Source organism: Cyclopterus lumpus, chromosome 1 (genome assembly GCF_009769545.1).
Source record: "Cyclopterus lumpus isolate fCycLum1 chromosome 1, fCycLum1.pri, whole genome shotgun sequence".
NCBI classification, from domain to species: domain Eukaryota; kingdom Metazoa; phylum Chordata; class Actinopteri; order Perciformes; family Cyclopteridae; genus Cyclopterus; species Cyclopterus lumpus.
In genome coordinates this window covers 17,336,667-17,360,383 of record NC_046966.1, presented here as the reverse complement: position 1 = coordinate 17,360,383, position 23,717 = coordinate 17,336,667, and positions in this window count along the sequence as shown.

Sequence of the window (23,717 nt, the reverse complement as noted above, 5' to 3'; positions counted from 1 at the left end):
GCTTTAATATGGTCAACTTTAATCTCAAAATAAAAAGGAGAAATGCAGGAGCAGACAGAGGCGAAGTTGACGTGATTATCGCAGATATCTCAAAGGCCAGAGCTCGAGCCGATACCAGATTTTCCAGCACCTCTATTACTAATACACACAGCCCGGAGCCTGGAAATTGCCTTTCTGTGTCCAGAGGCAGAATTCACTAGAGCATCTTGAGAAAGTGCATCTGCAAGGACACAGAAGTCCTCTTCAGGTGTAAACCTTTGATCCTCAAGAGACCCCCACCTTCCTCTTACCCCTTACAGGCATCAGTGTAATTGAAGATCATTACCAACATACAATGCAACCCTCTTAGCAACCGTCTCCATAATGGAAATGAATTGTGCGGCGCAGGGCAGCTCACAACAGCAGAAAATGGAAGCCAAGAGGTAGATGGAGAGAGGGATGTATTCCAAATTGAAATGAATTGGAGATACTCTGTACGCGGTGCCATTGGTTAGCCAAGGAACGAAACGAGCAAGATTACTGGCTTACATTTGTAGCTCCTCAGTGTTTTTGTTTTGTTTCGCTGAAGTAGGGTGGTATAGTGGGCGTTGTGTGTGTGTGTGTGTGTGCACTTCAAAAGAATTTGCAACAAACCTAATTCATCTGAAGCGTAGGATGAGCTGGTAAGAAAGATGAAAGATGAAAGTGAGTTGGCATGGAAACAGAAAGCACATCAGTAGTCGCTGGCACACAAAAGGGTTGCCTGTGTTGCATGTAGCATTTCTGCAGGAAGGGATCCAGAGAGGCTTCAAGTGCTATCGTGACCTTACAAACAAAATTAGCCAATTATGACTAACTAGTGTGCTCAATTTGCACTTGTTTTGTGAGACCGTGCAGATCATATTTTTCTCTATTTTTACATGGGCCTATAATCTGGGGCATAGAATCAACATGTTTGTTACACACCTTTGAGTATATTTCCTCTACGCCTGTTACGTTGGAGTGTTGCTGATCAACATGAGAGCACATTCCCCAGAAAACTCTGAAGCTCCTGCCATCTCTGTGTCACACTTTCTTTCAACCCCTGGCTTTCCCCGTCTCTTTGTATCACATTTCATCTTACCGTAGACGCAGGTGAAGTATTAATTGGCATGCAGTTTGAGCCCATGTATCTTTTCTCTCTATTTGATCTTAGGTAGGGGAATTCCACACGTTGCTAATGCGCAGACCTCCAGTGCTGCTGTTGCTGCCACAGCACACACACACACACGCACACACACACACACACACACACACACACACACACACACACACACACACACACACACGCATGCACAGTGCATAACACAGAAACACTAGAAAAGTCAACCGAACATGAAGAGCTCCAAGAGAAAGTGTTACTGCCGACTACAGCAGCATTCACAGAAAAAACACAGTCCAAGTCAGGAAAAAGAACATTAAAGCAGACGATCATTTACAGAAAAGCAAACATTGTCCAACAGACATGTTGCCCCGAAACATTTGCGGTCAAAACATTTGAAACAAAGCCTCTGAACAGGTACACCGCCAGGACACCGTGCTTACCATTTCATGTTTTCTCTCTGAGGAGGAGTTTGATCTTTTTCTCCTGTATATCCCGCAGTGTCACAAACACAATGCAGTGTCTCGGAGCTTCAAAGGGCCATCAGTGACAGGTTCAGGGGGAAAAGATCAAATATTCATTTCACAGAATGGAAATTTAAATGAAATACAGTGAAAATAGAAAAATAAGTGTTTGTGTCACACAAGGAAAAAACCTTTGGGCTCTCCTTAGTGTGTTTTTATGCTGGGGACAATCACTGTTTTTTCCTGAATTTGCTTGCACAGAGAGTTTCGTCCTTAAAATGAGTTCTTTGTTTAACAGACAGACAGACGGACTTCCATCTAAAACCCATTTTCAGCCTTTTATCAAACTTTGGGGTTTTGCCCTCCTCTTTTCTCTTACTCCTCACTGTAGCCAACTTTGTGTGTGAAAGATCGCAGACTTGTTTTGGCATTAATTAAAACTTTTCAGTTTGTTGCTTGTTATGGCACCAAACCTTCTCATCATATCATCTTATTAACTGGCAATCCTCTCTTGGCTCACTTTTAGCTCGCTGCACACCAACAACAAAGTATCCCTCTGGGCCTCCGTGGCACGCCCAGCAAAAGAACTAATTGAATTAAACTGCATTAATATGACTTACTGTATGTCCTTCCAACCAAAAAAGAACATCGCTCTCTAATGCCCTCATGTTTATGATTATATGGGATATTGATTTCAGCACTTTAAAGAAACACGCATTCTATCAAATCATCAAAACAGCTGGTTGCTTGTTTACAGCGAATACCGGCTAAATCGTAAACACAAAATAGCAAACAGATGCATGCAAAACTCCCACAGCAATTTGAATACCGATCCCCAGCAAACACCCCTTTTTACTCTTTCCATGCACTCGCGGAGGATGCAACTTAATTTCTCTCCTATTAGTGGTGAGCCGGGCTGTCAGCTGAAATCTGGGCGGGCCGCGAAGCAGTTGCTAGATGAGTGTTTCATCAATATAACAACAGTGCTGACCTCCTGAAGCCTCCGTAGCCAAACTTCACAGAGGGAGGAGGAGCTCCCTCCACTTCTGTTAAGTGTGTGAAGAGGTGGAGGGCTTTACTGGATTATTGGGATCCCGGCCTGGCTGGGGTACGCAAGGGAGCCTCTCTCAGTTGACAGCCGGGATATAAGGAGGATCCGTCATTGTTTTCCTGATGTCACCTTTTTTGTACATTTTTTTTATTTAAATGTGAGCGTCATTGGCCGCAGGTATGCTGAAGATCGTAATGATGTTTTTTCAAATCCTACAGCACAAAAGCAATCATAACACCAAACACCAGAAGAGCCAGGATCAAATCACCTCGTTCCCCCCTTGTCCTCTTCTTCCCCATTCTGCGCCACATCATTGCTTCTGCCCCTTTACATTTTGTGTATGTGTGGATGCGTCTGAATTGTGAGAGACTGCTCCAGCAGAGTAGAAAGCGGAAGGGAGACCAGCCGGCACATGTTGAAAGGCATGGCTGCTCTTTAATGTGGCTCCAGCTCGGGAGTCCTGGGCCTAATGAGGTGCTGTGGAGCTGTGCTGCTCCATCGCCTACACACCAGCAGCCCACATACTGCCACCGCTGCACCATTCAGGATCATTAAGGAGATGCTGCCAAATTCCTCTAGGGACCCTGAAAGAAAAGAATGAAAAAAAAAAAAAAAAAACTTAAAATTGGCACACCGGAGGAGTTTGGGTGAGAACTACGCTCCAGTCGCCAGCAGCTACACCCTACAGCCAGCACACACGCATTCCCTCATTGCACACTTATTGTTGACCAACACTCGGCAGTAACTGGAGCATCTGTTTCCTTAAAGACAGATGCTCCAGCGAGGTGAAGGCTGCCAGGCGTGGCATATTTTAATATAAGATCAGCTGAGACGGGGCCGGGTGCCATTTAGATTTGCTAAATTCTGCTTCTGATTGCTTTCTGTTTATTGATTGCGGTTCTTTCTGTTTCTTGGCCTATTATGTGAGTATGAGAAGAAACCAAAGAATGTTGAACCGTCATTTTCAGCAGGTTTGAGCAACCGTAAAAAGTAATTTGATGCATATGGTCAGATGTTTTGCTCAAAGGGTCAAAGAAAACTTTTATATTCTATCCCCAATGTTGAATGTTCACCGTTCAATGTTTTACTGAAGTAAGTCTGTCTGTTGTTGTCTCAATGAATCAATCTTTTGGTCTTTGGTGTGTCCAAAAATAGAGAAGATTTCCCATCTCAAATTCAACGAGATTAAGGTGCCGTCTCCAAATTGCTTTTTTTGTCCAACCAACCGTCCAAAAAACCAAGAGGAATTAATCGGATGAAGAAATGCAGCAAATCCTAACATTTGAGAAGTTGAAACTGGAGAATGTTGAGCGACTTAAGACAAGTCGGTTTAGCTCTAATGACTACATTGCATTTTAACAACATGCTGCAGGAAATGCTTCCTCACACTTCTTTGAGAGCAATTATTTTTGCACAGTGATTATATTTTTCTGTATCACTCCTGTCTTTTGTAGCATTCACTTGTTTACACATTTATAAGCAGTGGGGAAGATCCCGGGTTGTTACCAATTTGGAACAGATTGCAGTTCAGAAGCGGTTCTTGATGCCCAACCCAAAACAAAGTTCAAAGCTTCTTCGGGATTTCACATATTGAAATGTATTACTCTCAATCATGAATGTACTCATTAGATATAGATGATTATGTTTAGACCTAGCGCACATAATGATCAGGGAGATTATTCTGTTCTGACTCCTCGTTGACATTGATCTAATCTGATGGGATCCCAATGACAGACTATGCGAGGATCTGATCTTGGAGCGGACAGACTTGACACTTAATGTGTCTTTGCATGATCGGATGACAGAGCGTAACCACGGTCTTAGTGTCAGCTTTTCCTGGTCTGTAGCATTATGGATAATGTAGTCTTTATGCTGTTACCATTACTTAATGTGGAAAGGACAATAGAATACTCCATATGGTACTTTACTCTAAAGGTAAAATAAAGGTATTGGGTTGGTAATCCTCTTCAAAAACATTGTGACACAGCTGCCAGTACTAACAATAGCCATGTTTGTTGTTTATCTTCAGAATGATAATTTGTGGGTAAAGAGGCTTTGGAGGGGAGGCCTGAAGGGAATTCAGGTTGCCGACATGCTGACTTTCCTGCTAGATTTAGCAACTTGCTGCTTTCATTAGAAAGGAGTTGGCACTAGCTGGGTGTTTCGGTTGGACAACTCTTAGAATATAGCCTATTTATGCTAGTTTCTCAAGATTACTGACCCCAGCGTTATCAATTTCCACTTTCACTCAGTGATAATATGGGCATCAGCACAACGTTCATTAATACAACGAGACCGAGCAGTTGAGCTAGAGGCTTTCATAGAGCTCACTTACTAATTACATTACATTACATGTCATTTAGCTGACGCTTTTATCCAAAGTGAATTACAATAAGTACATTAAACCATGATAACACTAATAAACTAACTTTTTAATGTCCAGCTCACCTCACCTGTGTGTTGGATTGGCTCATTTGCTGTTGACAGTTGGCACTCCAGGATTAGATATCAGAGGACAGAACCTACAAAACATCTATATATTAAACATCTTTGTCACACATGGTTCTGTAGGAGCAGATGAGGGCTGCGTTTCCAAAATAGACATCTGGGTCGCTGTGGGTGTGTTGTTGAATATTTACTATAAAATGTATAATTTCTTCTCTCTTTTTTTTTTTTTTTTAAGGGGTTTGTACTTTTAGATCCCTGACATCTCAAGTGTTAAGCAAAAAAAATCAGATTGTCCACCCCAGTTTGTAGGTTGATGCTATTGGTTTTTAAACGATTTCCACAAATGCGTAGATGTTTTTAATAATATGACTTTTCTTTTTTCTCATAAAAAAGCAAAACAAAAAAGAACAGAAGTCCACTTTCATGCCTCATAATAAAAGTTTGAAAAAAAATTAAATAATGATTGCACCATCGACACTGCATAACATAACAGTATCTTGATAACAACGGCAGTTCCAACATCAAAGTGTGGTAATGAAAAAAGTAAAGAAATTCCTGAGCAGGAAATATTGGTGCAGTTATGTGTATGTCTGTGTCTGCATGTGATGCTGCTGCTGCTGTGTGACAGTGGCATACCGCCCAGCGAACAGGATGAATAATCCCCAACACCATCAAAGGGTCCTCAAGTCGGGAGCTCAGGCCATGACAGCGGCACATACAGCGAGTCTTCTCGCCGGTCTCATACCCCCTGGGGACAGCAGAGGCCGAGGAGAAAGGGGAGAGAAACGGGGGAAATGACGGGAGAAGAGAATGGGAAGGAGCCGAGAGGGGATATTGGAAAGGGAGGAAAAAAAAGTGGAGAAAAGCAAAACTCTGTTGGTTGTAGAGGAGAAGACATAATGTGAGCTGCAGTAAGTTTAAGAGCATTTAAGAATTATTCCTCTGGGTGATGGAGACAAAGTTTAGCAGATCGTGGTGTGTCCCAGCCGATTGGAGCCCCGACATCACATGCAGTGTTACGGATGACCTGAAGTTCAAAGTGACAGTTACATTTTTTTTGTGAGCAGTGCCAAAAAAAAAAACCCCACTAATAATAATTTTATGGAGCCCCTAAAGTTATTATTAGTTGTTCAGACACGTTATTATCTTTGCACAAAAGGTAAAGTTGGTATATAAATTGTTTGCAAATTATGTGTACAAGATAAGAATATTTGCGCATTATTTACTATCTTGTGTGCACAAGATATTTTTCAGGACTTTGGGTATGAACAACATATGACACCCTCTACCCTTTTGACCCTTGATTAAAATAATAAGGAACCTCCCCCCCCTCTTCCACCCCAAATTTCAGAGGCTCATCATTGTTCTGACTCCTCTGGTCATTTTAAGAAGTTACGATCTGCTGCATGTAACGGTCAAACAATCTGATCTAAACTGTGTGATAGATAAGAAGGGGCAATATGACATTTGTTTTGTCTACATGATTGTTCTCCGTTTATTTTCTTTTTTTCAACCCTCCTGTTAATAATGATCACATCTTTTCTTTATGGCGTCCCCATCTCTGTAAGCTTCAAATACTCTCCTCTCCTCTCCTCTCCTCTTGTCATCAGTGTGTTACTGGCCTGTCTGACAGGGAAATACAGTAGATCACAGCTGGCTCGATGCCCACAGATAGAGCGGCTCCCCCAGCGTCCTCACACCACCGCCTCAGATCCCGGGCCAATTCTCCTGCCTCGCCTCGCAGGTCAACCTTGGCTACTCTCGACACCCTCGCACTCCGTCCCCAGAGCCGATCCCCAACCCGCCACCCGTGGCACAGACGCTCCTTTCCCTTCCCTTCCCTGCCAGCTTTCTACACAAACCAAAAGGGACACGATGCAGTGTTTTTGTTAAGAGATGGACGTGTAATTAACCTTGGACCGTGGGGGGTTTTACTCCGTGTCAAGACTTGTGGAGAGTTACGGAAGGCAGTTTATCCAGTGTCAAGAATGTTAGCTGTGCGTGAGGGGGGCTAAATTAATGAAAAAGCCATCCATTAACCTTTGTGGCTCGCTGGCTGCTCACTCAGCCTGGGCTTCTGGATGGATCTCATCAATGTAAACTACGGACAGCACAATATAAATCATGCATGTTTATACAGAGTGCTGCAACAATTTGACGACTGACAGAAAATTAATCCATCACAATTTTGATGATTAAGCCATTTTTAAGCCAAACATTCCCTTGTTCCAGCTCTTTGCTCCATTTCTCTGTCTTATGGTAACTGAATCTCTTTGGGTTTCGGACTGTTGGGCAGACTGTGACTGTCTTCCTGACAAAAACAAGAGCATTTTTTGTCACTTACGTTCAAGTGACAAAGCCCTCGAACGTCCAGACTGTAAGAATGATGAGTTTTGTCCATCTGGAGCAAAATAGGGAGCAGTTTTACATATTTTATTGAGCCACAACACAAGGAGGTTGAGATGGTCTAAAAACATCAGATGCAGAGACCACTGTTAGTTTCCTTTTCCCACCTGACAGTCAACATTGATTTTGTTTAACAAAGTCCTTGATTGTTTCCTGACCTTAACCAAGTACTGTAATAATAGCAACGAAGGTACCATAATATGTATATCAATATGTATATCAATATTTCCTAGACAAAACGATTGGCCGAATAATCAATAATGAAAATAATCGTTGCAACCCCATTCAGACTGTATTTTGGACAAAAAACATATTGCAACACGTTACAAACTGCACCCACGGTTCCCATTTACCTCCCAGAGAGCCCTGTGAACCGTCAGAGAAGGTGGAACAGTTACATTTAGATTTGCACAGTCATACGGCTAAAACGCTGCTTCTAATAAATGTAAAGGCAGTTCTCGTCACATGACCCTCTAAGCCGCCCCTCCCCCAGTGTGCCAGTTCTGTGACATTGTTCATCAGCAATTACATAAAGCCCTTACAGCCGCTGTCGATGTTAGGCAGCATCTATTCACATGCAGATGTTAGTAAATCCTCTTCTTGTTTTTTGCCGGGGATGGCTCATTTTGTTTTGGCTCCCCCCTCCCTCTCCTTCTGTGTGTGTGTGTGTGTGTGTGTGTGTGTGTGTGTGTGTGTGTGTGTGTGTGTGTGTGTGTGTGTGTGTGTGTGTGTGTGTGTGTGTGTGCGTGTGCGTGTGCGTGTGCGTGTCTTCCTATTTGCGTTCACGGCCCAAAAAAGAAAAAAACGAGGTTAAACCCAAATGTGGATGGTACTGAAATGTTAATTGGTTGCATGTTCTATATAATCAACCCCTGCTCGCTCTGGGTGACTGTATAGTTGACGACTGATAAATATTTTATTGTAGGGGTGTACAGCATCCCCCCCCCATCTGCTCTATGCAGCCCCCCTTTAAAAAAAGAGAAGAAATCAGCTGAACAATGGGCTTGATATTCTTTCTCTCCCGGCTCAGTTTCTGCTATCCCGTCTTAAAAATAAATGCTCACAGCTGCCCTATCAGCAGGGGCTCCCTTTCATCATATGCCGAATCCATTGCTCACCATTCTTTTTCTTTCATCATCCTCACAATAAGTCAGGATTCATGGTGACATTACGCAACATGCTGTAACACTATTACCTCATTGTCACATGTTAGCGTCGTCGTGAAAGGCGGGTACGATGTCTTCCAACACATTCAAATGTCCCCTCACACGAGAGAGAGACAATCGTGGACTTCCTTTCTCTGCCAGCCAACCGAGTCACATCGTGGCTGGTTGGCCATCTCTAATTATTTCATGCCCCTTGGTTCTGCATGTACAGGGCGACATGGCATAGTGTTGGAGAAGAGTGAGGAAGATTGACAGCCAGGCTCCATCCCACAGGAACTCATTAGGCTTCCTGACTAAAAGCTAGTGGGCACGCTCGTGCTGCTCTCGCCTCCTTCTTCCTTTGGTCCTCCTTTTAGTCCTACATTCAGTAAGTTGGAAAAATAAATTCCTGAACTCGGCTGCAAGCTGAGAGTGAACTTACTGTGCTCTTATCTCATCTGATCTGAGGATCAGCTAAGAATAAAAACAAAATTGGGCCTCATCGCTCTTTCATTTGGAGTTTCTTTTTCTCTGTGAGGGTTTTCTCTGCTCGTCTCAGCCCCTATGACTCTTTTGCATTTTAGTTTTAGAGTGTTCTCCCTCTTGCTCGCTGTCTCCCGCGTTCTCTTTCTATTTCTCTTTGGCCCTCTTTTCTCTCCCGGGGTGATACAAGGCAGTGGTGCGGGTTCTAAGAAGCCCTTGAAGTGCTGGCTCCTCTGAGAGCACTTTAAAAGGCCATTTCATCATGTTCATGAAACTGCACTTGAGACCAAGCTCAAATATGACTTATGTGAAACTAGTATAAAGTTTTGTTGCACCCTTATAGTTAGTTACATACCACTTTTCTGTGCTGAGGATGTCAGCTGCCTTTTTGTAGTCCTGCAATTGATTATCTTCAGATCTCTATGCATGTACATAATGTTTCTAGTTCATGGAAAAGTGAGTCACTGGCTGCTTATTAATTAATTATGTTGAATTGTAACCTGATCTGAGCTTTTCAGTTTCCAGAACTATGGAATTATAGGCCTCAAACACCACATTCCTCACCAAAATTGCTACCGAACAGCATGGGGTGCAAAGAAAACTACTTTTAGTCATTGAGTCCAGACTTCACTGGGATTTGTGGAGTGGCAATTATGACATGCCAATTAGACAGAGATAGAAAGATGGATGTGCAGCTCACCGGTTTCTAATCCGCTCCCAAACTGGGAAATCTACAGACCGAGTGCATCAGATTTGGTTCACTCACTGCCTTTCATTTAACACATCTGGTACCACACACAGGCACAAATGTGTGTGTGCGTACAGAAGGGTACACACACACACACATACATGGGTAATAGGGAAGGGGAGGGCCGGAGTCTGTTGATTTATCTAAAGAACCTCTTCTCTACCTGTCACAATTTGCATTTAAAGCGCAAATCATACTTTCTGTGTCTATGTAATGCCATTTTTGTCATCTGTCCATGCGTTTATATTTCTGTCTGTTGATAGATGTCATCACCGTGACGGCATCATAACCATGCAAGATGCAGCCACGAATTTTAAAGGGGTGTAGTTGAGACCAAAAAGAAGTCAGAATGCAAAAGTGGGTGTGGCCTTAGCAAGAGAGCTGGAAGTCGGGTGCAGTCCTGTTATTGGTTATTGATTTGGCATTGCGGCTAGTGTGAGTTCTGTTTTTGGTCTCTACCAACTCGAGAGGTAAATATCTGTCTCTTTAGCTGCTGAATGCTTTGTTCATAGTCGCAAACTGTGACCGTCTGCGTTTTGGTGCTGCAGGCCGTCAGTGAACACTGCAGCTTTTCGCTGCATGTGTCAGATTAAAGAAGCAAAATCAACTCAACATGTTTATTGTGACTTTAAATGAATGAGCAGTTTGACTAGATTGTTTCATTAATTAATTAATTTACCACTGCCACACTAGGCAACATGATGGAATGCACACATACACACACACACAAACACACACATACGTCATCTTGTCTGAATAGATGCGTTCCGTATTATTTAAACTGAATTTGTGGTATTTGAATTTACATTGATCCAGCTCCCTTCATCAAAGCTGTTTGCTGTTTTCTGACTCCCAATTAGCTTCCAAACATATTTGAACTAATGCAATTCAATGTAGACAATTGCTCCTTCTCCTTTCAGTGTAGTATCAAGGCTTTAAGGCTCAACAGCTTGTTGTAGGAGCCGGGGTAAATACAGGGCTGTTTGAGGAAATGTTGATGGTGAAATCACACGGTTTTATCTGCGATTAACATTATTTACAACATTGTTTGGCCTGGGTTTAAGAGTAAGAAATTAATAATGGATTTTACGGGGCCATGCCAGTAGTTAAATAAGAAAATTAAGAAGAAAGCAGAAGATTAATAGGGTCTGCATTACTCTGAAATCCCCATTGCTTTACATTCTGTTTGATGTCTCTGGTGAAGAGCTCATTCACACTAAAATCAAAGACCTGTCATCGAGGTTGCAGTGAGAGCAGATAATATCATGGTGCTGACTTTGGTTATGGGTTTGGTTCTATGCCTTTAGGAAACTGTTGTTTCCACTGTTGCTCACTGCCTGCTGACCAACATCTTTACACCACTTATTGATCGTCTTTATGGACCAGTGAACATGGGCGTCTCATGGGATTCTGACCAAACAGACGCTGTAAGACGAGTCAACTGAGAGGAATCCTTAATAGTGAAATTCAGTAAATCCAACAGGTACCTTTTACCTCCCTCAATCCTAACACTTGTCATCCTGAATCAATTAATCAAGGGGACAGGGGACATGTATTAATACAGACCGTTCATTTCACGTTTCGTTTTCCAGTTTTTCTGACTCCACCAACAAGGGAAAGCTTTGCTCAGTGAGTCATCTCACACAGTTTTGTAAAGCTTGTGATACATTTATATATGTTTGTTTTGAAACTAATTGCATTCGGCTAAATGACTCATGAATCATTCTGACCTTACACAGACTGATTTAACATGGAAATACAACTTTTATTTCCCTGGTTCCAGTGGCTTACCTCCAAATGCTCAATATTATGATAGTATTGTTTATGAAGCTCATGCTTTCTAATTCTTATGGGAATAGACACACTTGTGAGGCTGACTTTTTCATTAGTAACATTTTATGTCCATTCACTTCAAGCACTATAGATGTACATAGAAAGTTGGTTGCATCTCATAGTGTACTTTCTCTCAACATTGAAAACATTAACATGCACCTCCACACACAAACTCTTCTTCCTGTACTGACATTTGAAAGAATGATTGTTTTTTTGAGTAGATGTAGATATGTTTGTCCCCACTTCAATAAACAGCTGTATAGAAAATCACTCAAAATACACTTTAAAATGGCTTTACATTCCCAGGTGACACATTTAAGTGAGAAATGTGGTCCCCTAAATGATCTCTTGTGACGTTGTGGAGCAGGATGTGGTCGTTACAGGAGCTTATTGCGTGAGCCTCCACTTATATATTACGCATGCAAAAGCCGTGGTGGAAACCCACACACCGCGATTCGAGAGTAATGAGATGAGACAAACACAAACCACAAGCAGCAAACAGAAACAAACTTGTGAGGCGTCATGACCCAGGCGCTCAATGTAGACATACGTTGTCTACGGTGATGGAGTAGAAAAGTCGGAGAGAGAGTGTATTGCTGCGATTGGGTGCTACCGTGGATTTTAATTGTGCTGTGCCCAGAATGCCCCCTGCCAATCAGATCCCTGACTCAGGCACGCTTCAGGGTGACCGCAAAGGAACAAAAAACAAATGCTGGCCAAATAAACCAGCCCTGATCTGAAGCCGCTGAGCCCGTCCAGTCTTAGCAACAACAGAGCTGTCAAGAGGCTTTCAAGGACAGACCCTCATTCCTCCACGCTTTCTCCTTTTAGGATTTTCTTTTTACCCCCATTTTTGATCCTCTCCTCTCCTTCTTTTTATTGCCCTCTCCTCTTTTGACTTTCTTACTCCCTCTCCGTACCCATCTCGCTGCTTTCTGGCTCCCTCCCTCCTTCTCTCCCTCCGTGTCACTCGGCCCATCTGGGCTGTCTGGTGGAGTTGGGAACATCGGTCCCTGTCAGGGGAGCTCAGTGGGGCCCTGTTGAAGACACAAAGGGCGGATTACTGCAGCTGCCAGTCACACTAAGACCCACACAGCAGCTCTTCGGAGTCTATTCCAGTGTCCTCAACCCTCACACCCAGCCCTATCACAAAGGGACATCATTAGCTCCGGCACAAAGGATCCCCCGGCACACCCCGTCTTGAGCAACACTGCAATCAGGCCCACAAATAGCCTGATTAGTCCAGATAATATGCATGTGTAATGTATGCTAAGGCAGTGTCATCTGCTCAAAAAAGGAAGCGTGCGCTGGGAGGCTTTGTTTTTGAGGAGCATCTTTCACATAGATTTCCCATCATGTCCGCTCATAAGGATTTTTAGTGGCGGTCTAACGTTTCCACGATGTTGTTGTTTTTTTTGTATGCTTTCGCACGATGCACTCGTGAACTTTCAATCACTTTTATTTGCACTTTGTAGGGAATCGTACATTAAAAGCATAGAAATTGCAGAATATGAAAGAATGTTTCTGTTTGCTTTCCTTTCCTCTGAATAATCCTAGATCATTTTAAAATGTCGGAGGATTACCATTTAGGCCTTATTAAAAAAGCGTTATGTTCAACTGAAAGTTTAAATTATATATTAAGTAGTTTTAATTATGCATCAAAAAGGTGTTTTAATTGCACTCTCCAAAACTTCGCTCCAAATTGAAAATGTGTTTTTGTCTGAGAAATAATTACATTTGATAGCAAGAACAAAGAATTTCCCACCCATCACTCTCACATCATCAAAAACTCACAGCACATATAGTTTACTTTTTGTTTCTTCTTCTTCTTCTTCTTCTTCTTCTTCTTCTTCTTCTTCAATAATTTGTCAGAGCATTGAGAAGAAACAGTTGTGCAATGCTGTGTTGAACCAAGATTAATTTCGTTTTCACCCACTGTGATCCAGCCCGATCCCCTATGACAGATCACGCTGAGCATCTGACCGGATCTGCTAATGCACCGAAGCCAGCAGCACTCGGGGTGCCGACAACACACTTTCACTGCTCCAACACGCATGCTGGGTCGTCACCGCCCGGTTATAGTGTTGGCGACATTTATAACTAATAATGTCTCCATTCATGCAGTTTGGCTCAGTAACTGAGTTCATTGCTCGTGGAGAGCTGCTGTCTCTCTTTCAGAGAAACTAGGAAATATTTCATTCTTCTGTCTGTGGTCATGTTATTCCACCCAACGCTCTTCATCCAGACTGCATGACAAAGATCAAACGGTTAACAGCACTGGTGCTCATGCTAATAACCTCGAGATAGCCTTCACATTTCAGTAACATGTCTCACTGAGTGGAGTTTTAGTTTCTATAGATATCTGCTGGGTCTTAAAGAAATAGTTAAAGTTTAAGAAAATGCACTTAAATGAAAAACCTATTCCATTTTCTGTCAGTTCTTAGTAGTTTATAGCATAAAGACTGGAAACAGGGAAACAACTATAGCCTGGGCCTGGCCATGTCAAAATGTAACAAAATCATCTTCTCTAATATTCACTAATGAACAGGATGTATCTGTTTTATTTAATCCATCCAAAGTATCAATATGTCACATTTTTTCATCTAACTCTGAAGCGTACTGCACAAAATATTGAGCGATTCCTTTAAATACCAGCCATAAAGTTTTTCAAGTACTTGGGATTGAAGCAACATTCTCTTTGGCAGAAACTGAAGGAAAATGTCCGCAATGATTTTCATTTGCCACAACTGCTAAAATTATAACATCTTTTACGTTGGCTGCTAAAACTGCATTGCACCTCTTCCCCTTTAATAGTTTGTTGAGGATCTAGACTTTTCCATATCAGCTGTTTTATCATTGACCCGAGGAATTCTCATAACATTAAAACAGTCTTTGAATGTGTTGGATTAAAGCAAAGAACGATATAAAAAGGAGGCTCAAAGGCGTGATAAAGAGGTTGAGAATGCCTTTTAAGTCTGAACCTGGACCAGTGGCGCTCTACAAAGAGAGGAAACTTTTGCATGTTTTATGTGGTGGTGGTGGTGGTGTTGGGAGGCACTTCTGTCGACGGAAATGTGTGAACATTTGAAGTGTCATCTCTGTTGGATTGGCCTCTCTCAAATCATTATCTGGGTCTTCTCTCTCGCATCTATTTGTCTCTTTGTCTGACATAGTCGTTCCTGAACAAGCTGACCCCCAAGAGCACTGGCATTCCCAGACAAATGCAATGTCTCGGTGGCGAATGCACTGGATGGAGATGAAAACTGAGAAATGCACAAGGGAGGCTTATTTATGAGCATTACTCCAAGTAAAGGCCAGGGCAAGTTAAGAGATTCAGAGGAGGGCAAATGCAGAGGGAAGGCACAAACGCAGGGGAAAAAAACCAAAAAGGAACAGTTGGTCACCGCAACCTGAATGAAATGCCCTCCGGTTCCTTTTTGTGTTCGGAAATTTTGAGAAATATACAAATGTTTGCTAAACATTCTTTAAGGTGTGGTGGCACTAACTATCACTCTCGCTGGCTTTTTGCGACTGCAGATGGCAGGGCGAGGCAGGGCAAGAAGGATTTTGGCACAGACACTACTACTAAACATCCTCTGGGATTTTACTGTTTCAAATTTGGCTCAAATTGGGCCACGACTTGGGCGAGACTGAGGCCAAGAGTTCAAACGCTCTCCATGCCGCATATTTCAACTGTAATAAAATTACCAACAAGACAAAACAGGCTGTAGCTTTACAGGAGGCTGTACGTCTCGGACCCCACATACTGCCTGTATCGCACTTCAGAAATATTACAGGCAACCACATGTTGGAGCTCTGAGAAATGTGTGTGTGGGGGGGGAATAACATTTTCAGTTTAGGGTCAGCTCAGAAATGAAGGCCAGTTACACAGCGGCGAGGTCTGTCTTTGATCTCCCTTTCCACACCAACGAGAACAATAGCACCATCATTTACAAACACATGAAGTCATGCATGCACACAAACATAGACCTCAACACAAATATTTCAAAATCTTTCTCTAAAAAAAATCAATTACTCCCAATCCCAGACAGAACTTTTGAAATGGGTGTGTTCGTGTCATGTGTGTGACACAAGATACCTTTTTACAGACAAAATTATTTTCAAAGATGTAATATATATATATATACTGTGTGTATATATATATATATATATATATTCACAGAAAATAAATTTAAATTTGAGTAATCACCACTACTTTCAGAGGTAATTGTGACGGTGACAGGATGAGTAAATAATATTTCTCTACTTGAGAACATGGCTATTCTTTTTTCTCCCTCGCCTGAGGCCTGCCAAGAAGAAATTACTCATTTGCAACAATTTCTTCATGTCAGGAGATGGTGGAGGGTTGGGGGGGGGCCTTAGACAAAGGAATGGAATGAGTTGTTTCCCCACTGAAACAGAGTCAAACCTAAAAAAAACCCATCTGATGCTTTTTAAATACAACAAAGGAGCGGAGCCAAGGTGCCTAACTAAACCTGTCAAATTGGCAGCATGTGCCTGTGTCTGGAAACGCTTTCCTCTCTAGTAACAACTCCTGAGAATTGTGGACTTCTCTTCTGTGAGACTAAAAGAAATCAATCAGCACGAGTAAGTATCACACTCCAGTGGTTTTAACAGTTAATATCCTGATGGTGCAGGCTGGTGCACACAGGAACTCCACCAACCTGGTTGAATATCGTTTGCTCGGGTTCTTAACAGAGGCCCTCTTCAGCTGTGATGGAAACCCACACGAAAAAAAACATTCCAATTTATTTTTTATTGCTGATGGCAAGGTATGGATCTGCTAAAATAATGATGTGCAAACGAGGGAATCTATGAGTCGAAAATAAGATTTTCTGAGAATACAGTGTTTTAAAAAGCTAAGATTAAACTTGAGCATGGCATATTTTTCTTCATTATACCTAATCAACCAAATAATAATCACAAAATACCTCATAATTTCTGATAAATGACGGGCTTATGGCAATTAAAACTCCGATCAGTAGAGGTTATATTAGCAATGGGTCAAATGAGTGTGTATATACAAAGAGGTCAATCGTAGACATCACAAACCTGGTACTGAGCGTTACCTTCCCACTCTGCGGTGTATGCCACAGGGAGCAGCAGTGACAAAGCACCAAAAATCCACTTCGTCACCTGCTCAGCACCAAAGGACAGTCGACTAACCGGTGAACATAATGCCAGATATTTCCCTCTGTAATTTGTAGAGACTAAAATAGAGCAATTATAAGATTTATTAGTATACATAGTGTCATAAAGTTGCTTGAAGCATGATTTCAAATGCTGATGTTGTTCTGTGTCTGCTGGATGTGTAAATAAGCAACTGCTTTTTATTTCGATATTATATGGTGATAATATGTCAGTTTGATTGGTTCCAGCATTTTAAAAAAATCTCGGCCAAGAGAATCATGCGATCACTCGAGTGTGAGTTTGTCCAGGGCAAATTATTGCATACGGCTCCGGCAAACTCTGGTGCTGAGAAATCAAGTCAACGTGAAAGGGCCAAAATTTGCTTTTATTGCCTGTTTTATAACGCCAATGACACTGCTGACTCCTCTCTCACTCCTAACCAAGTGAGTGCATCGCCGCCTCTTCCCTGCAACGCGAGCCAAGCGATTGGTCCGCTCCAAAGGGGGACGGACGCTTTGTCCAAACAGCCACGCAGAACACACACGCTGCGAACGTGCACTGCGCTGGTCTAAACAATATCTGGCCCTAACCTTCTCACATCCAGGTGCAGACACGCTTAGGCTTCCACGCTGATGTGTACACAAGCTTGCACGCTCACACGCACTCAGTGAGCAAAACCAGGCTGACCGTGTTTACTGTTTAGCCCTCCGTGTTGATGTGATGAGACACCCAGGCTGATAACACAGGGCCAGAGGTACAGCCGCTCCGTGTTTGATCTCAGGCAGCCAAGGCTGGCTGAGGCTGGGCGACGGGCACAGACGGCAGAGCGAGGTCACTGAGGTGTGCTGTGTGCTTGATTACAGGCTGGATGGGGCCCCGCGACCTCTTAGCAGGTCAGCGCTGAACCCTGACCCTGCCCCAGCAGGCCCTGACGCAGTGCTCAATGCTTTCTCCAATAACACAGTGGGATGAAAGGAGTAGCAGTGTGAGCTGGGAGGACTGGACCACTTCCCCTTTGGACCTGAAGAATGTAGCACAACACAGCAGCGCACAGTGGAGGACGGTGGCTGGTGAAGCTTGGCCAGCCTCTGGACATATGCAGGCCCTGTGCAATAAAAATGAGCCTTGTCATGCCTCTCTAACCTGATCAATTACAGCAGTCGAGACCTTGCCTTTTCCCACAGCGTAACTGAAGGGAAAACCTCGAAACTTTCACTTAGTAGAAGACAAAAAAAATGAAGAAAATGTGTTTCCCCCCCCATCTTCTGTTAGATATTTCTGTACCCACTGTGTTGCATTTTGTGATAGGTCATTTCAGATCATCACGCAGACTTAAACAACTGCCCCTACCAACAATAGAAATCCACGGTGCCGATGGGCAAGCTCAGCAGATTCCTGCAAACTGACAGTCCGCTGGAGAGAAGGTGGCCGTCCCAGCTGGGTGAAGTTTGTAGGTAAACACCTTCTCCATTAGTTTCCCTCAAGGCACCTGGGTCAGCCATGTGTTAATCTGCCCATTAGTCTTCAGGAGTGACGGTGGGAATGGGCTCCATGTGCACACACAGGGGAGAAAGACTGCCTGTCATGATATTCTAGCCCCGGAGGATTTGTCTTTTGGCTACAGTGAGGCAACACGTGCAAGTATCAATCGGTGTGTGTGTGTGAAGAGTTTTTGAGGAAAGTCAGAGGAGCGATGAAGATTATGTCCGTGCATGTTTGTGTAATGTTGTCCACCGATGACGGCGGCATGCAGCACTCAGGTTTTTGAAGCTTGGAGGATGTAAGTTAATACCGTCTCGCCTGTGAGAGTGAGCCAAGTCTGAGAGGAAAAGTGATCCCTAACTCTCCCACTCTTTCTCTGAGGAGCTTACTCAGTGCTTCTCTCTTTTCTGTCAGCTTCACTGGCTGGCAAAGATAGAAGGGTGGAGTCAGGTGCCACTTGGTGTGAATTATTCTTTATCTTTGTGAGTAAGACAATAGAAGAGTCTGCAGTTTGGATTTGGTAATATGTACAGTGGGTGGGAGGAAACTTGTTTTTCAAGTATATTGTTTCAAATGTAATGCTGCAGCGTTAGCTGCATGGCTCCATGGATGGCAATGTTGGTTAGTTGGTCAGTCCACCACTTTAGTTGAAATATTTCATCAACTATTGGATGGATTGCCATGAAAGTATCATATTTCCATGGTCCTCAGAGGGTGAATTCCACTGACTGAGGTGATCACCCGACTCTTATTTTAGCACCACCAGCAGTCCAAAGTATTTACTTATCCTGTAAAATATCTCAACATTACCACATGGATTAATGCAAATTCGGACATTTCCAGCTCCCGAATGATGAATGCTTTGGTGATCATTGACTTTTCTTCCAGCACCACCATGAGGTTGACTTTAAGGTTTTAAGTAAACTTCCTCCCCTCCAAGGATGAATTAATGACTGATTCCCTAACTTTTTATTTGGTACCATTGTGAGGTCTAAATATAATGTCGTCCAAAACAAAAACTAATGACATTCCCATCAGCCTTAATTGTGCTTTGTGTTAATCAGGAAATGTTAGCATGCTAACACTCTAAACTAACTAAACTTATGGCATATGGGAAACATTAAACCTGATAAACATCACCATGTAAGCCTTGTGAGCATGTGTGCATGCTGATGTTAGCATAGCTGTGCAGCATCGTAAGCTGCTAGCATGGCCCCAGACTCCTTTTTAAATTGGTTGTGTTACCTTTACAGCATCATGGTGTGAGTTTCCTTGCCTTCTTGTATACTCAAGCCTCTCCTCTCAGAATTGTCCACATCCGGAGAAAAAAAAACATACACAGCATGACAAATTCCCCTCCTTTTCCATCAAGGACACCATTTTATTTTAATGACAGTTTGTCTGAGACAGCCTCCTGACAGCGTTGCCATAAATCAACAGATCACACGTCTGCCTCTCTTTTCTTCACCTTACCCCCAAGACACTTTCCTCCCCTTCAAGAAGGTGAGTCATGTTCCACCAATAAAAGAGCAGCACAAATAATCACTCACCTCAAACCTCCCCCAATTTTGATTTTGCACGTTTGATAAATGGTGTCTTTAATTGCAAGCTCTTTTCATCATAATGTTATGTTTGTTTCCTGTCGTTTTCGTGAAGATGGCTGCGAGCACAAGGGCTATAATTTTTACATCAAGGAAGTTGTTATGAATGACTAGCAGGTGGAATATAGACAGCAGAGTCTGGATTTCACCGCTGAACTCACCTGGCAGGTGAATTTAGGAACTGATATTGACAAGCCATCACACTGAACAAGCGGACGCTCACACATGCAGACACAGAAACACACATACACACAAACACACACACACACACACACAGCACAAGGCGCGAACGGGAGATAATTAGGGTAATTTCTGTTTGAAGTATTGTGCATTGCAATGAAAATAGAACAGATAAAAGACGAGACAATAATAGATCTAAAGAGGACCTTGACTGAATGTTGTTCCAACAAAGAGCATTTTGTTTGACACAATTCATATTGTCTGCTAAACTGATATGCTCTCCCAACTTTATGAGACATGATATAAAACAAAATATGCAAGACATGCATTATGTTCATGATCACGTCACACCACGATGTGCAGACCATTAACATTATTTCATTCTTCAGATTGACTAGCGTTTTTTAAGGAGGGAAATAAGGAATACAAATCCGCTCATGATAAATTATGCTGTGTATTGATATATTCCTTCCTTATATAACATGCAAAATGTAGTATCTAAGTGAGAGAATATTGAATTCAGGTCACAGCGCAGCAGGAAATCTTCCTTTTCATGTGAGATCCAGAGGGGTCACTCTTATGAACTCATTAGGAGAGAAATGCTAATGTAGCTCTGTTTTTTTCCTCTCTCCGCTCCTTAATTCTATCTCTTTTCTCTCCACTTCAACTTTCCTGGTTATTTTAATAACCGTGGTGGCGAAACACCGAGCCTTGCTGGAGAATATAATGTATTTTGATGTCAAGAAAAAGTGTGTACGGTGGTTGTGACAGCGTCGTCATTAGAGAGGCTGTCGTTCGCTGCCTTGTCATCAAGTCGCTAAATTAGAATTATTACACAAAGCCTCGTCTTTATCCATGCTGGGTTATTACTGAGTATTCTACTGCTGCAAACAATAGTCATTCAATACATGAACAACTGGTTATAAAAGAAAATCTATATGCTCAGTGAAATATGTACATCAGTGTTGTATTCTGGTGAACAAATGACCCCTCCTCACTTTTCTGCAGAGAGCGTTAAATAATAAATCTCACTCAGACTTCCACAAACTCTACTTCCCTTTGCAAGGCCAGGATATGCTATTTAGGTTATTTTGTTTAGGCTGTGCAGGAAACGCGATCAAATTGATAATTGTTTTTGTCGTTCCTTTGGAGGCCAATGCAAAATAGTAACATTTGCAGTTACATTTTTTTTGTCAAATATGTGCAGCGTTTTATTTTTCTTAATTACCTGACATTTGCGCCTTGAATATTATTATTGAACTGAATTTCAGTGTATAGAATACCTATTACCTTATCGGTGCTTCTTTAAAAAAAAAAAATGTACCGTCTGTTGTTTTTGTATTATCCTATTTTCCAGCAGGAATGTCTACATCTTATTGACCCCTTTGTTTGGTTGATATTGGCCTACTAATCATTGTCCCCCACTGCCTTGTATGAAATAAATTATCATTAATGCAGAAGAATCTACTTATTTAAAAAGAATATTGGTTTGTGCTATTCTTAAAAATGTCATTTAATTTGCCACAAACTGGGCAGAATAGACCGAATAGTCCATACAGAGTTATTACTCAAAATAAGGAGATTGTTCAGGTTTCATATGAGACTATTTTGTTATTATATTTAATTTGTTTGCTAAAGAATAACCCATTGACAAAATGCACATCATGTCGTGACATTGGTGACATTACTCATGTCCGGGCACAGTTCTAAACTTAAAAGCGAGATTTGAATAGACTGCTGCATAGAAAGTGATGTCATCACCAATCCATCAAACCAGCCGTAAAACTTCAGCTGGAGCCTCGTAGACCCCAAACAGATGTGCCATTTTCTGAAATTGGTTCAAAATACTATTCATAATCAATTCTCATCGGAATAGGCAAAGTGATAATACGATGCTAAGTATGTTTTTGGAGCTGCTAAAGAGGTCTCAAACATAACATCAAGGTTAGTCTCCTTAACAAAGTCTTATTTATTGTATTTTATAATATATTGCAATGCCAATAAGTCAAAGCCAAAAATCAAACATGAATCATTTAGTCTTGTGATTTATTCAATCTGTTTAATTTTTCACAGTTTGGATCTCTTCACCTCGGGCCCTGCAGGCCTGCACTGTCTCTTTTTAGTATCTTAATAGGCCTACCAAAAATCGTTTTTTCCATATTCCCCCTTCCTCCCAATTTTATGATTAAAACCATATCCAAAGTGAATGCTGTTAAATGCACAGAATAAAAATATATTTCAAGGGAATAAAATTGTTTCTAGCGTGGTTTTAGGGTGGTGGTGGATGAAGGTAGCATCATTTCAGATTGTGCCAAAAAAAGGGGCGGATAATTAAATTAAAGAAGTACTGTAATGAAGCAGAACCGACACTTTCCACCAACTAGGAAGGGAAACAGCCAGAGTTTATACCTTGTGTCACATTTTTCTTCAAATAGTTTTGGGCTGGAAACAAGAAATATAATGTTAAAGGTTTATTTTCCTTTTATTAAAAGGTTTGGTTTGTTTGGGTCTGCCTGGGTGAAAACATTTCTAATTAACGCTCGCTCTTTCAGTGCTATGTATTTACGCGCGAGTCTGTGCCTGTATCCCGCGTGCGTGCGTGCCCGTGTCTATGTGAGTGTGGGCGCGCGCGCTTTCCGCTATACTCTGGAATGCAGCCAGTCTCGGCTCTTTTGAATCCAGCCTCTGCTGCTTTGATCTTTTTTTTTCCGCTGTATCCTTACCCGGAAGAGAACCCCCTCTTTCTCTCTCTTTTTCTCTCTCTCTCTCTCTCTCCTCTCTCTCTCTCTCTCTTCTCTCTCCCCCCCCCCCCCCCCCCCTCTCTCTCTCTCTCTCTCTCTCTCAGCTGGGATGAACGCACACGTGGAAATGTTGGCCCGGCTCCACACTCGGACCAAATTTAGTCATACAAAGGCGAGGGAGAGCGAGGAGGAGGAGGAGGGTGGAAGAGGGAGGTGGGGTTGGCGGGGGGAAACCGGGCTGGGGGAGTCGGGGATGAAAGAGCCAGCCGCCGCAAGATCAAAGGGAGCCGCGGCTCCGCCCCGCTAACCCCACCTCCGCGCTTTATAAAGATCTGCCTCCCCATCCCAACTTTGATTCTCACGCAATCTTTCACTGCTCAGACTGACACAGAAAGCACAGCACTTCTACTGCTTCTTTTCTTTTGTTTATTTTGTTTTCCTCTTGAAATGTTCGACTCTCAAAGACACAAGTTATTCTTTTTCTTTTTATAATATTCCCATATGTTCGTTGCTTTTTTGTAGCATATTTGCTATTATTAGTTTATTAAACAATGTGCTTATTTTGTATTTATGTGAATTCATTATGGTTATGGTGTGCCAATCTCCCCAAACTGGGTATTTAGACGTGTGTGCTAAAAATAATGAATGAAAATATAAAATGCGTCCTCTTTAGCATCTCTCCATGTATCAGATGTGTGTCTGAGACTTTATATAAATCGAGGTAGCTAACATGTAAACATGTTGGGACCCCTGTCACGTTGTGTTGTTGGATTGCAATAACATACATTTAATATTTGCACATAGTGTTAGAACAAATGGAAAGGACTGCAAGCATGCCCTTGATATTGCCAATACAAAGCAATT